The 16201-nt window shown below is 35.4% G+C and overlaps 1 long non-coding RNA gene across 1 annotated transcript in view; it reads right to left on the bottom strand.

The window, feature by feature from the left end:
* The window catches only part of LOC308633790, a 219903-nt gene that overhangs the window by 117630 nt on the left and 86072 nt on the right, over positions 1–16201 (bottom strand). The window contains exon 2 of the long non-coding RNA XR_014018865.1: positions 4920–5076. This is a non-coding gene — a long non-coding RNA (uncharacterized lncRNA). The remainder of the gene's footprint in view (positions 1–4919; positions 5077–16201) is intronic.

Here is a 16201-nt window from a genome sequence, read left to right as displayed (position 1 = left end):
AATGTCTGCTTTATGGTATTCTATAGTGTTTTCCTCTTTGCAATTCCCATATTTCTTTATATTTAGGAGTAAATGTGAGAGACATATTTTTACTTCTGAAAAATAAGCCATTTCATTCCAGGTGGAGAAAACAAATATACTTTTTGTTTCCAAAAACATTCTTCTGAGCACTTTTCAATCCTGTGGCTAACATATGAGCCCCATTAGGAGTAGTCATTACATGAAATCAACCTTGCACCACAGCTATATATCTACGCTATAGATGCTCAATGGATTTGGACTGGCTACTTAGTTTTTTACTTTTTTCAGTGACCTATTTCTCTCATTCTTGGCTCTAGTTGAATTACTTCCATCTCTAACAAATGTCAGACCGTGTTTAAGATACTTTGAGACAGAAATGTTTGTGGGCAGGCATTAAAGTGCAAAACAATTTGAGGTCAAAAAGCTGTAATTTGGCAAAAACAAATAAGCCATTACTAGGAACTCTCTCCAAATACCGGTCAACATATGTAAGTGGATGTTGAGAGTGTTGCAGCTCCTGTGGGAACAGAAAGCACTTGACTTAGTAGTGGAGAGTTACTATGAGATGGGCAATTGAATAGATATTGATGTCGCATTACGGCAAAGTGCTCATACCTCTTTGCTATGCTTCCTTTGTATCAAGATGAAAATCTAACAATTTCTAGAACATAAAGCAACAAGTGGAACTAAGTCTTATATTTTATAGTTATACTAAGACTTTCACTTTTTAGTTTAGAGAACTCACTTTATATAATTTTGTAACATCCACTAAGTTTCTGGTAAAAATCAACCTCCTTAGCTTCTCTACTCCAGGAATTAGAGAACTCATCACCTGTTTCCCCACTGCCCAAGCCCAATACTGTCTAGTGTCCACTAGTGTTCCCAGGTCCAGATACTTCCTTCCAAGAGAAGCCACAGAACATCCATATTGGAGGAAATTCAGACATTCTGTTTGGAAATGGGAACTAAGACACAGAGCAAGGACATTTCTATGTGGGAAGTAAATTTAGTAGTGAGGGGCACTGATTTGAGCCAGGTTGCCTTCATTCCTTTACAAACCTTCTACATAGTATCTTCATCATATCAAGAAGGTTACTTGGTGTTCTATGCCTTGCTTTTATTATTATGTAAATAACAAAACTACATTCTTCTCAAGGAAATTGCTATCAGTGTTACGTGGGTTAATATTTATAGAATGTCTAGAAGATAGCCTGATATATGGTAAAGGCTATGTAATGATAATATTTGCTTAGTTTACAGGTTACAAAAGTCATACATTTAAAAATATACATATGCATATATTTTATATAAATATTATAAAAGCATGAAAAGGGGGGATTGATGATAATTGGGAAGGAAGTTCTTTGAAGCTCCCCTTGCTATTATATCATTTCCTTTTTCATTTTACAGTTACAATATCCTTTTTCACTTTGTGGCTTCTTATATCTCCTGTCAATTATCTCTGCTACTGGAGATAATTCTTTCTCTCAAATCATAGCCTGGGACCTAGCATCTGTTTGTGTATGTCTATAATAGATCCTGCACATTTTTGTTTCTATCTCAACCAGAATCAACACAACCATTGTCTTCCTCTGGTAATTACTTACTAAACAGGATGATACATGGAATATCTATCTGTTTATATCTCCATGTAACTTTTATAATAAATTCCTACAACTCTCCTTTTCTGACTGAGACTGGTTTCCTAGAAACTTGGAAGTATTCTGGATTGTATGTTTTGAGATTCTTCATAAAAAGGTAAATTATTTTACATATTTCTTCAAGTGTCATACATATAACTACTGGAGCAACAAGTTTTTTTAATATATAAAAAGATAATTTTCCTATGTTGGGTATTTTTAAGCCAGGAGAACTTAAAATTCAATTGGCTGTATACATGGATAGTTGTATACATGAATGTAAGAATTTAAACCATATTTTCTAAATCCCTAGGTTACATATTGGGATGATACTTAGCATACCATATATCCACACCCATTATGTCTCAGAATTAAATTAAAATCCACACATGGATTTGGTTGGAAACTATATACAATGTCATGGTGAGAAGACCAAAATGTCCACAGATGGAAGTATGTTTTGATTAAAGGTAGCTATGTACTACATAAACAAGAAAGCCAAGCAGAGGGGAGTCTTAAAAAAGTAGAATTTAGAAGGATCACAGAGATAATTGCTGACAGGTTGACAATAACTTCAGACATGCTTTACTGACAGGTGTGCCCCATCTGGGTTCCTCTCAACAATTCGTGGGAAGCACAGTACTCTCCTTGCTGTGATTATATGATCTTCATCCACCAAACTGCTGGTTAAATCCCCACACATTTTTCCAGAACAGTTAGAGAATGGACTAGTCAGGACAAATCAAGCATCCCTGTGCTTAAGGTATATATCTCACTTTAAATGAATACTCTGTGGATACAATTTCAACACAATTTATTTTCCAATATCAGTCAATATTTTCATGTTTTAGTTTCCGGATTTTCAAAACTGAGCCAGATTATGGACTATAATAATCTCATTCAACTAATGTAACTTTATGAATTATTCCCCTAGAGAATTGATGGGTTAATGAGAATCTCTATTCAAATATTTATAAGACCAGGCTTCTCAAAATGTAGACTAGAAAAATGTTAGGATATAGGAAAGAGTTACGAAGGTTAAAGTGGAAAAATGAAGGTTAATGATTCCTAAACTAAGTGTAAGTGACACAAAACAGTGTTTTGTATATTAGGTTTACTTTCTGTTCTCCTGTACCAGCACAGGGGCAGCTGAAGGGCAGAGAGGGGGAAGGGAGTGTCAAACCCTACAGCATGGTGGGCCGCACTGGTAGAACAACAGACCCCCAGCACAGCCATGGATACTGTTGAGGGACATCCAAGCACTGTTTCTGTAACATTGAAACCTGAGATAGGGAAAGAATTCTTACAAATTTCAAACATACACACTCTACAAGATACCCACATCACTTCATTTAGAACAATAACCTGTATTTACCATTGATTTACCTGCTTTGCATCTTGAATTCACTCATTTCTACAGCATGCATTTACAGAACCTCTAATTCTAGGAGCAGTGCTAGGCAATTGGTCAGGAAACAGGACACGGAAACTGAGGGAAACTGTGGAGGTCTCTGTGCTTTGAAAGGCTCTAAATCAAACCACATAACATAAAGCAGTTACTAATAGAGGTACACAAGCAACTCGTCCTAACTATAAACCTGGCCATACTGCACCCTACCTTGAGATGTGACAATCCTCTGGGGGGTTTGTTTGTTTGTTTGTTTGTTCAGGGTTTGTTGTTTTGTACTGGATGATTAACGATTTATTTTTAGTTAGATAAGCAATTGTACAGGGGCGATTAACCACTGAGCCACATCCCCAGTTCAGTTTTTTTTTGTATTTTATTTAGAGACAGTGTATCACTAAGTGGCTTGGGGCCTCACTCAATTGCTAAAGCTAGCTTTGAACTTGTGATGCTCCTGCTTCAGCCTTCTGAGCGGATGGGATCAAAGGCATGCGAAACCACACCCAGCCAATCCTCTGTTTTAATCTCCTCTTCTTCTTTCTACTCTTCCCCTCCTTCCCCTTCTCTGCCTTTCCCCCCTTTCTTTCTCCTTTCCTTTTATTTATTTGGCATACCATCTGGTTTTTGAGGAATCACCTCCCATGCATGTTTGCCAGGCGTATACCACCGTCAAATAAATGGATTTGAAATTGCTTAAAAGTTCTAGAGAAATAAAGTTTTTAAAAAATTAATAATTTTATTTTAATAATATAAAAATTGTACAGTAATAATCACAATTTAAATATCTTTTTTTCAATTTTATAGACTATATTTTAACTCTCTTGATTCTTTTATTTATTTATTTGATTGTTTGTTTATTTATTTATTTTTAACTGACTTCTTCAGCACCCAAGCCCGAGGAGGCAGAGAAACATTCTAGGGAGTCCATAACAATTAGGTCCTTCAGAAATACTATTCTAAATTTAAACAAATAATTATATGCTTTGCCCCAAAGAAACTGCTTATCTAACAAAAAATAAATTTATGGAGCTAGGTTGAATCAGGAAACAACTCTCTAATCTGATTCTATCCATATTCTAGCACAAAATGAAATGGACTCTTAAGGAAATGGAAAAGATTAACAGATTTCTCTTATATTCATGTATTGGATACTGTAAATTTATATAGATATAACTGATTCAGCTGTTTATATAAAAACCAAAGTTCAATAAAATATCTTTAAATTCATCCCTGCCTGTGTTGCTCTTCATTGCCAGAGAAAAACTGATGATTTTCCAGAAAAGCATCTTTATATTTCTTTTTTAATATTACAAACAGCTTTTAAACATGAACTAAAAGTCAAAGATTATTGAGCATGCCAGCTCTTTAGAGAGTTGTATCTATAATGGAATTTTCTCTCCCATGTTTGAGTTCCATTCAGTTTAACTTGGGTAGATTTGTTGAAATGTGAAATCTAAAGAAAAAGGCACTGATGAGCAAATATTAATGCTACTCTGACAGCCATATTTAAAACTTGCTAGTTCTACATCAAAAAATATGCCATAGCTAGAGAACACTAAGGGATATTGTATTCTTCCCCTGCCCCACCTTGGTAAAGATGGAAGAAAGTTACTGGATGTCACTGGGATTCCACAAGAGGTCTAAACCTTTTCCAGAGCCCCAAGTCACTGCACTGACACTGTCAAACTTTTAATTTTGGGTTGCTCTCCTCACCCTGAAATAAGACAAAAACTCTAGAAACCAAATTTTTGACCTTCTCTTTCTTCCCAAGTTCAAACTGTACAACTCCCTCAAAAAATGTTGCTTGCAATAGACATTTATTAGCATTTAAGTTTAGAAAGTAATTCACTCACCATGATAGATTAGATACAGACATTGCAGCAATTTGCAGAGGAGTCGCCTCTTGATTTCAGAATAGGGAATCAGCAGGTCCACGTCAGAAGACCGCTGGCACCTTTTCGCTTTGCTACTGAAGGATGCACAAACCACCTACTCACAGTTTGAGAGGACCTAAAAAGGAAAGGAAGACCGTGATGTCTCCTGTATCTGTTCTGTATGATTTCTACAGATGTATTTCAGCCAGTTGATATAAGGCACATGAAATCAAACATAATTTTTTTTTCTTGAAATACAAGACATTTCATAAACCAAAGATAAAATTAAAGCAGCCATATGATGAGATGAATGCCTTACCTTTAAAACCAATTGAACGGTTGTTAAAATGTTCATTCCTTGAAGAAGAGAATACAGGGAAACAGTAACGTGTTTTTGGAGACAACAATTTTTTTCTCCTTAAGATTATGCTAAGTATTTTTCATATTTATTATATATTTGTGATAAATTACATATTTGTGATAAAAGTATCAGAACAAGGATTCCAATTAATCCATAGAATATACTAAAAAATAAATCCTTGGCATGAGTTAGGATCACATCTTAGACTTTAACAACAACAAAAATATCATTAGCTACAAATAAATCTAAGTGAATAGGAATTTATATTCAGTAGTACAGAGAAGGAAAGCCAGAGTGTACTCACATAACTCTCATTTCCATACACATTTACTGAGCATCTACTGTATACAGAGTCCTATAGATTTCAACCAATTTTTCTTAAGGTATAAAGAATTCAGTATTATAGTAGCATTTGAATGAGTTCTTGTCCTTCAATTCAAGAAACGTTTACAGAGCATGTACTATGTGCACTAATGCTATCACAGGTACAGCTTGAACATAAAGATCCATGAAACATGAAAAGGATAATGGCCCCGCTCTCAAAGAATGAGCCATGTAAATATTTTAACAAAATAGAGAAAGTGCTCTCAAAAAGGCACAGAGCAGGCATATGGGAGCATAGAAGAGGGGCTTCCATGAAGTCATAGGGAATTGGGAAGAATCTCTCCAGGAGGATGTCCCAAATCACTACTAATAAAGCTTTGTTACAAGTTTCAAAAATAATCCCAAATCAAAATGGCTTAGAAAAAGGCACTTTATTTATCTCTATACAAATAAATCTCAAGTTCAAGGAGGATACAACCACTCTAAGAACACGAAGGATGTGGCTCCTTCTTTCTTGTCATTTCCCCATTGTCAACATGTGCTTCTTCATGGTCTCAGAGGCTGCTGAGCCCCAGAGAATATATCTGCATTCCAGACAGCAAATAAAGAGGAAGAAAAAAAAAAAGAAGAAGGACATGTCCTAAAATTTTCACATGACATTGCTGCTCACATTTTACTGGGCAGAGCTTACTCACTTGTCCATCTTCCTCAAAGGAAGCTATTATTTTAGGCATCTATATGCCCAACTACAACTAAGGGGTTGACAAACAGTTAGGAAGGTGGGGAGTAGAAACTTGGAGAAAACCAGCAGTATCTGCTACATGTTTGAAACTCAATGACCTTAACCTGCAAAGGGTTATGATTTTGTGTCTACTGCAAACAGGTAGACAAGGGACAGAGGGGAGGTGGAATAAGCCCACTATTTGTTGAAAATTTTACATATTTGATTTATTAATTTTATCAAACTTCAGCTTACTTGGATCATAGTCCACAAAATATTTATTGTGTCCTCCTATTTTTTATTTACCACACTCAAACTGAGTACAGATACAAAGATTAATAGAATACAGTATTTACACATTAAAACTCATGGTCTAAACATAGAAGCATTATTTAAAAATGAAATACTCTATGAAAATTGTTGTGTGCATGTTTAAATGCATGCACATTTAAGCTCTAATTCTAACAGATTCTAATTTTGCCAGACCCTTACTACCAGGGTGATTTTGAGAGGCAGTGGGATAAGCAGCAATGAAAGCCCGTGTCCTAAATCATCTGCTTACATTCCAAAAGAGCCTTTCAGTTCTACCCTTTCCTTGGCCAACTGTTAAAGCTTATAGAATTATATACTGTGAACACGGAAACTCCAAATTCTATCACCAGAATAGTTCTGTTCAGTCTTTCACATTCTGTATTGCCATATTTTTATCTAAGAAAAATATGTATGGAACTCATTCTCCTGGATATACTTAATTCTAACTTTAGAGAACTCTGTATCTGATTGTCATTATTTTAATATCTAATCCAATTTCTTTTACTGAATTAAACTTTGGAGTTTTCCCAAGAGTTTGCATCTAGACAAATCATTAAAGAAAATAATAAATAACCAAAACAAAGTCTATGAAATCTGCTATTAGGTTTGTTGCAATATCCACCAAGAGAAAAATTGTTTCCTACATGAACATAAAATTCCAATATGAGGAAAAGATTTTGTTAGATTTCAATACTTAGAAAAAACTGTTATTCTGAATTTCTCATTTACTTTTATTCTAGGGTTTTAATGCAACATTCTATTCTTCTTTCCTTGCTTTAACTTATGAACAACTCTGAAGCAAATTTGTGACATTTCATTAAAAACTATGCAAGACCTCGGCATAAACCTCTCACTGTTTAAAACCTTTTCCCCCTTTTCTTGCCAACTTTAATTTTTAACCTGTTGTTTTGATAAACAGATGCACACATGCATGCAAATATATACTGTTTATACAAATATATATAAAATCCACTCTAAGTCTTTTTTTTGGAATGAGAGAGTATAAAATTGAAGGCCACACTTGCAGATTTGTTTTATTCTACAGAATGTACAAATAACACATAAAAAAACTGAATCCCAGAATCGTTTTTGTGTTGTTCTTCACAGTAAACCTTGGGTGCCTGTTACATTTATATTTTTATGATGTGATGTTTTTCAAAGCCCTCAGTAGTGGGCTTGTTATTCCTTTAAATGACATTTAAATGATTCATTACAATTTTTCAAAGAAAATATCTTTAGGATCTTCAGACAAATTTAAATTTTCTGTTCATTTTGGTGATTCATAATCCTTATACAAATCTCTGACATGAGTTTCCACACTTGAGTATGAATTTATAGCTTTCAGCCAAAATTCTAACACTCTTATGAACCACCATCTGCCCCTTTGCCACAAGAGAAAAGCAGCTTATTTTCAGGTTGGAGGAAACTTTTCAAAATACATGGAATGAGTTGACTTCCTCCTGAATCCTCAGCCAGCATTGTAAATTATAAATCGAAATAATTGTACTCTTTAGGTCACTATTTTACCACAAAGTTAAAGAAAATAGTATGCAAATTTAATGCAAGACTCCTCTCCATTTAGTATATGCATTAAAATTGTGAATAGCCTTGAACACAACAAAAGATTACAGGGATGACACTTCATCAAAATAGTTATTTTAATCATTTTATTCAGGAATAAGACTTTAGGCTTCAAATCCAGTGAAAAGACTACTGTATTAAGTTCATGTAGTTGTAATTACTTTGCATTTGGTAACACAATGTCTAAAATAACTTTGCTAAAGTGATTTTATTTCAGCAAAAGAAGCATTTTCATAATCTAGTCCCATGAAGGAGTTTGTAACATTAAAAAAATCTTAAAATTCCATGAATATTGGTTTAAATAAACTATTACATAATAAACAGGTTTTGCATATCCTATATTTAAGATAATAAACCTATAAAAATTTACTTGGAATAAAAATCAAAATTATGGCATTTGCAGGTAACTGTATGGAGTTGGAGAATACCATGGTAAGCCAAGTAAGCCAATCCCAAAAATCCAAACCAAAGTCAGAATGTTCTCTCTGATAAATGGATGCTGATCCATAAAGGGGGCAGGGGCCAGGGCATGGGGAAAATGGAGGAACTTTGGGCAAAAGGGAGGAAGAGGAGGGAAGGTGCATGGGGGCAGGAGAGATGGTAGAATGAGATGGATATCATTACCCTAGGTACAAGTATGACTGCCCACATGGTGTGACATTACATCATGTACAACCATAGAAATGTAAAGTTGTGCTGCAATTGTGTACAATGAATCAAATGCATTCTGCTGTCATATATACCTACCTAAAATAAATAAATAAATTTAAAAAAAATCAAAATGTCCAAAGATTTTGACCATAGCTCTCTCGCTCTCTCTCTCTCCTCTCTCTCTCTCTCTCTCTCTCTCTCTCTCTCTCTCTCTCTATATATATATATATATATATATATATATATATATAACTTTGCTTTGCTTAAAGAAAGGTAGTTTGGATTCAAAGGGTATACAAAAACATGACAGGGCTGGGGTTCTGGCTCAGCAGTAGAGCCTAGCATATGCAAGGTGCTGGGTAAGATCCATAGCATCACATAAAAACAAATAAAATAAAGGTATTGTGTCCAACTAAAAAAAATTTTAAAAAACCCATGACAGCATAATTTCAAACTGGGTTTGATCAATGCTCCACTAGATTTGTTTTAGCTGATGTATTATGTGGCTGATAAGGAAATATATATAAACTCCATCCAGGGCACCATAAGAGATGATGGGCATAATGTGAGCAATAAAATGTATTAGGTAAGGAAAAAATACTTTTATGATAAAGGTTCAATATATATGTTAGCAAAACGAATTATCAAGCAAATATTAGAACATTTTTGAATTTTATAGGGTAGATGCTTTTTATTATCATATTAAATGAAAAGGCTTTTCCTTGCTTCCTGGTTCCTCCATGAACTAACCCTATGGATGGATATTCCTTAACCTAAATTCCCTGTTCAGATTCAACTTTTTGGTTATCATGTTCTTTCCTAAGCCCAGCCTACACAATCAAGTTCAGATTATTCTCAGGGACTCAATGTTTTCTTTCACCTCTCATCTTACTTTTGAAATTTTTCAAGGATCAAAGCAAAGTCCAAGGCATGTAACCTTCAATCATGTAGCAGGTGGCCTTTCTGTGATCCACCCTTTGTACATGCATCTCCTTCCTTCTCCTCTGCTTGGCTGGCTTCTGGACACGGATAGCCTTTCTCCAAAACTTTCCAAATCCCCCATCAAGCACAGTCTCCCAAGTTCTTTGATAACAACTTTTTCACAATTCATGAAAACCATTAGAAAGGCTGGTCTAATTCCTTCATGCTGGTCTGTATTCCCTCTAGATTATAAATTCTTTGAGGACAGACAGCGGATCTTAAGAAACTTGCAAACCTAAGGCATAGCACCATGCCTGAGCCAAAAAAAGATGTTCAATAAACATTGATAAAATATGAATAAACTTCTGTACTTCTGAGGAATTTCTGGCATCATGACCATTGCCATTATCATTTCTTTAATCTTACTATGTGGCAGGTGATATCAATTTTTTTCATTCATTAAAAAAAAATCCTTATCCTGTAATACAAATTCTACTCGTGAAATGCAAAATTCCATAGAATGCTAAACTAAAAGAAAAGGTCTCTTTTCGTTTTTAACTATAAAATACTATTTCCTTAATTTTTGCCATATTTAAAGTTTTGATGCTTCTAAAACATGTCTACTTTTAAGCTAATTTTTATATTTGCTTGAAAATTTTATATTAGTTATGAAAGCTCCAGAGCAGAAGTCCATTCCCCAAATCTGCCTGCCTCTCAATTTTATCCAGAATATAGTCTAGTGGTAGGATGAGTAAATTCATATTTCATTGTTTATATATGCAATGTGGGGGTCAATCCTGACATCCTAGCTATTACTGCAATGATCACACAAAATTTTGAGCAGGAATGATATGGAAATTCATCTCTCTAGAACAATTGAGTGATGAGGATCAGCATGATGTCACCCAAATAAAGACTCAAATACCTTCCAAGCTGTTCTTAGACCCTACTGATACCTACCCTAAAATATGGTCTTGGCACAGGTTGAGAAAGCCCACACACTGCCACTTCAGATCAGCACAGATGGTAACCTTGGAGACAAGCTAATGCAAAGCTTTATGTGTCCTCTCACTGCAGTGCAGCTGTCATTTCACTTGCACTAAAGTCATTTCATGGGAGGTATTAGAATTCAATTGAGCATGTCAGTAATTGGTCTAAAGCGTTTATCATAGAGACCTGGTTATGTTTGTGATTATCCTAAATATGCACTTCAGAAAATATCCTCCATGTTCAAATTACAGGAAGTATTTATCCTAGCCAAATAAATAAGCAGGAATAACCCTATACTCATTTTTAAATAAATATCATTGCAAATAAATACTACCCTAAAACTGAAGTTTTGGATTATTGTCTTCAGAATAATTAAATCCACTCCATTATCATTACAATTTTCTGAGACATTTTGACTTATTCTTGCATGAACTACAAAGACAATTTCCCTACCTATGCATGGATCTCATCTCCTCCTAAACTTTCATGTAATCATAAGCTTCTCTTTTGCCTATATCTTTCATGCCTGCCTCCTACTGTATCTTCCCCCTTTGTATCTTTGATTCTTTACAACCTCTGTTTGCTATGACTTCAATCTATTCCTTTTTTTCCCACTTCTCCTCCTTGACAAACTCCACAAAAGATAAAATCCATTGCTGTCTCCTTCTCACTTTCCAATTCTGTTCTCTAATTTCTGACTCACTATTCTCATTACCAGTCAACTGGTCAATATCTAACCACCAAGGCCAGAGCTGTCCATCAGACTGCATTCTGCCCATTTGTCCTAGAGCTCTCCCTCGTTCCCAGGATATTGAAACACCCAGACTCTCCCAGCTCTCCCAGCTCTTCATTGATCTGTCACCATTTTCCTATATTTGGCTACTCTTGTAAGTTCCTTCTAATGAAACTTTCTCAGTAGATAATTCTCGAATTTTTATCTGTGGATTTGATCTTTTTCCCCCCTGACTTTCAGAGTAATTATTTCTAATTAAATATTCAACAGTTACCATATCTTGTTTTTGTTTTGTTTGCTGTTCAATCATATGTCTTAAAGTCACTGCTTCTTTCTATTTCTATCACTCAAGTTCAAGTCCTTACCTATCTTTATTCTGAATGAGCTTTTGTACCCCACATTTTTAAAAGCGTTTGAACCATATATAAAAATCATAAAAACAGGCCAACTTCCTAGTTGAAAAAATAGTTTTTCATTAAAAAATAATTAAAGAGTTCTTGGCAACTTAAAATCCTTAACACTGGATGGGGAACATGGCGTTGTCTGGTGAATGCTTGAACTTCCCGAGCACTGTGCTCTCTGCTGCACAGCTGCTCATTGCTGGCTGGAAATGATTGCACAAGACTCCCAACTTTTCTCTAATCCTCCAAACTACATTAAAAATTAATTTTATCAAGGCAAAGCACTTATACATGCAAATTTCTTATTTAGAAAACCTCTGAACACTCCCTATCTAAATATCACACATGGGATCCTCTTCAATATGGCCTGTCCTCTATTTTCTGGCTTGTGTTCACCCATGTTAGATTATTTCTATTCAGTGAATCCATCCCCACCAAGCAGAAAAAGCGTAGCGCACAGCACTCTGTACTCTGGAGCCAATCAAAAACGAAGCTGAATTCTCAGTTCAAAACTCACATTTTTCAGGTGTCTGCTATTACATTATTACATGCAAGGTAGCACTAAATAAATAAGCATTTAAAAAAAATATGATCCATCTAAACTGCCTAATGTTTTTAGAACTTACAAATTGTGATGAGTCACAAAAGGTTCAATCCCATGTGGATCACCCAGCAAAAATGACTGCCAAAAATCAGTTTAATTAAAAACAGAAAGAAACAAAGCAGCAGATTGGAATTTTTTTAAAAAATAAATGTTTCAAGTGAAAAAAAAATACTTAGGCATGTTAAATGAATCTTTCTGTGTTCTCAGAACATAAGTATTTTAGTGTTCAGAATTAACTTGGGAGAAGAGAGGGAAACCATCCTGTGAACACACTGCGTTTAGGAATATAATTCTGTATATAAATAGCTGTGTTTTGAATTTTGTTTTTCCCAAACACTGCTTCAATGTCCTTCACAGCACAGCCTGGGTTGCCTTGTCAATCTTCTTCCTGAACTTCCTCCACCCCTTCTCCTCCCCAAGCCCTGGCAACACGTGCTGGTTTCTCTTTGAATAAATTAAACACTTCCCATGTCCATATGTTTCACAATAAACAGATTGATCATTATGTTCCCACTTCCAGAAATGTCCTCTTCCTTCTTGATCAGAAAAACTATCAGTCTTGCAAAGACCAGCTCAAATATCATTAAGCGCCACGATTTAAAGCTCGGAATAATTAAATTCGCTTCATGTCACATACATTTCTACTGCAGTACTTATCAGATTTCCCTCATGTTAAGGTTGGCCTGTTTGTGAAAGGTGAGCACTGTGCGTTAATAGCACTTTATGATATTATTTAACTATGTAAGAAATATTTATCTATTTTAAGAAATATGGAATTCTAAGTTTCTGGCTATGGGGTTGGAAGAATATCCTCTTGTTATAACAAAAGAACAGATAAGAGAAGATATGGCAATATTTATATAAAGTATGATTATTTTAGATCTTTTAGAAGATGTGCCAAAACAAATGAAATTCAATAGTTATTGAATCATTTATTTGATCTGGGTCCTACTAGTTTCTCAAGAGCAATAATTATAGCTTTGCTTTTTTATTCTACTTGCTATCCTATCTAGTATTGTTTATTATCAAGAATAAACAACAACAAAAAAGAACGACTTGATCTGCTAAATTGATTTTAGTTGAATTGCTACATTATCATGTTCATGCAGATTATTGATTTTTCTTCTGTTTGACAATGAAGACATCTAAATGAAAGACTCAGACTCCAACAACAGAAGAAAAACAGTCTTCTTCCAAGAGACAAAATCTTAGAGGATAAGAGCTTCCTTAATGATAACAACTAGTCAGCCCAGGCTCAGACAATGCCTACCTCTTTAGGGAATATTGCAATCCAGGAGTGAGGAATTGTTCACAGACAGAAATTTCAAGAACAATATTTGCACACCATTCTGCTTAGGCAAATGCTTTCTTCTTTAGGGTATTATTTGAAAATATGCAACATGATCAAAATCAATTCACTTCTCTTAAGAAGGCTCTTTCACTGAGCCTGGAGAGGAACTGACTTTTCTCTAACAGGCTTTGGCTTTCATTCTGCCAGATATGCTTGATTAAAATGAAAAACTAAGGAGCTGCCACCTTTTGAAGCTAAACAGAAAGTGCCTCCAACATCAGAGAGCTCCACTGATGTTTCAGCAAGCCAGCTTTGGCGAAGGTACCCAGCTCCTCCTTGAAGAGATGATGTCGCCTCTGGCAAAAAGAACTGGGAATCGTTCATACATTCATGCTGAAGTGAAAAAAGAAAGAATTTTCTTAGCTTGTCATTCAAACTGGGTTTCTTCACAGCAACTTTTCATTGGCCCTTTATTTTTTTAAATAAAATATACCTAAATCCCAGTCCCAATTTTTTATGTTCTAAAACTTCATACTCCTAACAAACTATAACCCCTTGAATACTGACTGAATGCTTTTTTTTTTAGGAAAGCTCTATGTTTCAACAACCCCATGCCAGGCAATCCACTCTTCCACGTTTCTTAAGGACCCTGCCATTTTCAGAGTTACACAAGTACACAGGTTCTGGTTCAACATCCCCTTACAATTTAACACTTCAACATTATATCAGCCTGTCTTTGGGTGCTTAACGTCCCTGGCTATTTGTTCTTATCTTCTGATGAGTTCACATTCATTTATAGAAGGTCAAAATTCATCAAGAAAAATTGGTAGTTAAAATCCATTTATTAAGTTTGTCAATATTTTGTGTTTTTTGTTTGTTTGTTTGTTTTTTAAATTTACTGGGAAAAACTTCTGCAACCTCATTATCAAGAAGCTCCTTCATCTGTGAACTTCAAATGATGGTCTCTTGCATAGTGTTTAAACTTTCTGTAGCATCCCAGACTTGAAGATGAAACTCAGCTCCTTTACCAAATGGTCAAACTCTTTCATCTCCTTCTTCAGATCTTCAAAGATGTATGGGGCTTTCAGTACTATGTGCATGGTTTCAAATATTCTCTATCTACTGCTTGAGATTCTTCTTTAGGTTATAAACATTATAAACATATAAAGCATTGTGAATATGGGTGGGACAGGTCTTTTATGTGTCTATATTTCTCAACAGACTTTAGTCACCAGTGCTTCTTTTTATGAATGAAACTTTTTGGTCCTTGTGCTCACCAACTTTCTTCACAGGTGTTTATGCTCCTGAGAAGACCCTGTTGGAATACTATAAGCAGACATTCTACATCATCCTACATGGACTCACCTATAATTTAAACATTTTATTCTTGTACACATAACATTATTGCAAAATGTTATAGCAAGTATTTGTGTATCAAGAGTTCAGATAGTGACAGTTATTCATATTACAAGAATATGTGCTGAGGGCCATTGCCAAGTAGGAATGATGCATCGATATTTCCTTGCTAGCATACCCCATGTTAGATGGACTTGCCTTGGAAATTTGCTGTGACCTTGCATGTGTGTTTGAGAAAGGTGACCCTGCTCAATGACCAGGGTGGATCCAGGTTTTAGGAAGTATCCGGATTTAAGACAATTTGGTTTTAAGGCGTTCCCGGTTTAAGACAATAGGGGTTTTAGGGAAATTGGAGGTTGAAGATTATTGCTGCCGGGATTAGAGTGTTCCTGCTGCTTGTTCCCGTTGAGTTCTTGTGAGATTCAAATGGGATATTGGAAAAAAGCCTCGTGGAGTAGGTGAATTGGGCAGAGGAGAGCTGGGATTGCCCCAGAGCATGTGTGGAGGCCGGTGTGAGTTCGGGAATAAAGAATTGCTGTTTGAATCTACAAAGCTGTGTGGTGGCTCGTGATTCTGTGCCAAGCCAAGACATTGGCATTTGGTGGTCCGTACAGGGAGCGTCTGAAACTTGGAGGTAAGTGAAATTGCTCGCCCCTGAGGGAAGGCGAGAGAATGGGTGACCATTTTAAAAAACAATGTGTTCTTGTTTTGATTTATTTCGTTTTTGTTTCAAGCTGCCTGTCCCTAGAAATTTCTCAGGCAAACTGGGAAAAATGGTTGGCTCAAGGTTTGAATTTGTTTGCCTCTGAGGAAGAGAAATTGTTAGAGGAAGGAGGCACCCCAGTGAGACCAAGAGCAGCTAGGGCATATGTTGATACAATACAAAAATGTAGCCCATGGCTTTTTAGAGACGAGTTATTAAGTATATCAATGGGACCATCATGGTATCCTGTAGAAGGATTTTTCTTCAACAAGAAAGAGATGGCCAGTTTTGTTTACTACATTTGTCTAAGAT

The sequence above is a fragment of the Spermophilus citellus genome (genome assembly GCF_964194105.1).
Source record: "Spermophilus citellus genome assembly, chromosome: 14".
Classification (NCBI taxonomy): domain Eukaryota; kingdom Metazoa; phylum Chordata; class Mammalia; order Rodentia; family Sciuridae; genus Spermophilus; species Spermophilus citellus.
The sequence above is the reverse complement of the archived record's forward strand: the minus strand, read 5'-3'. Positions and strand labels throughout refer to the sequence as shown.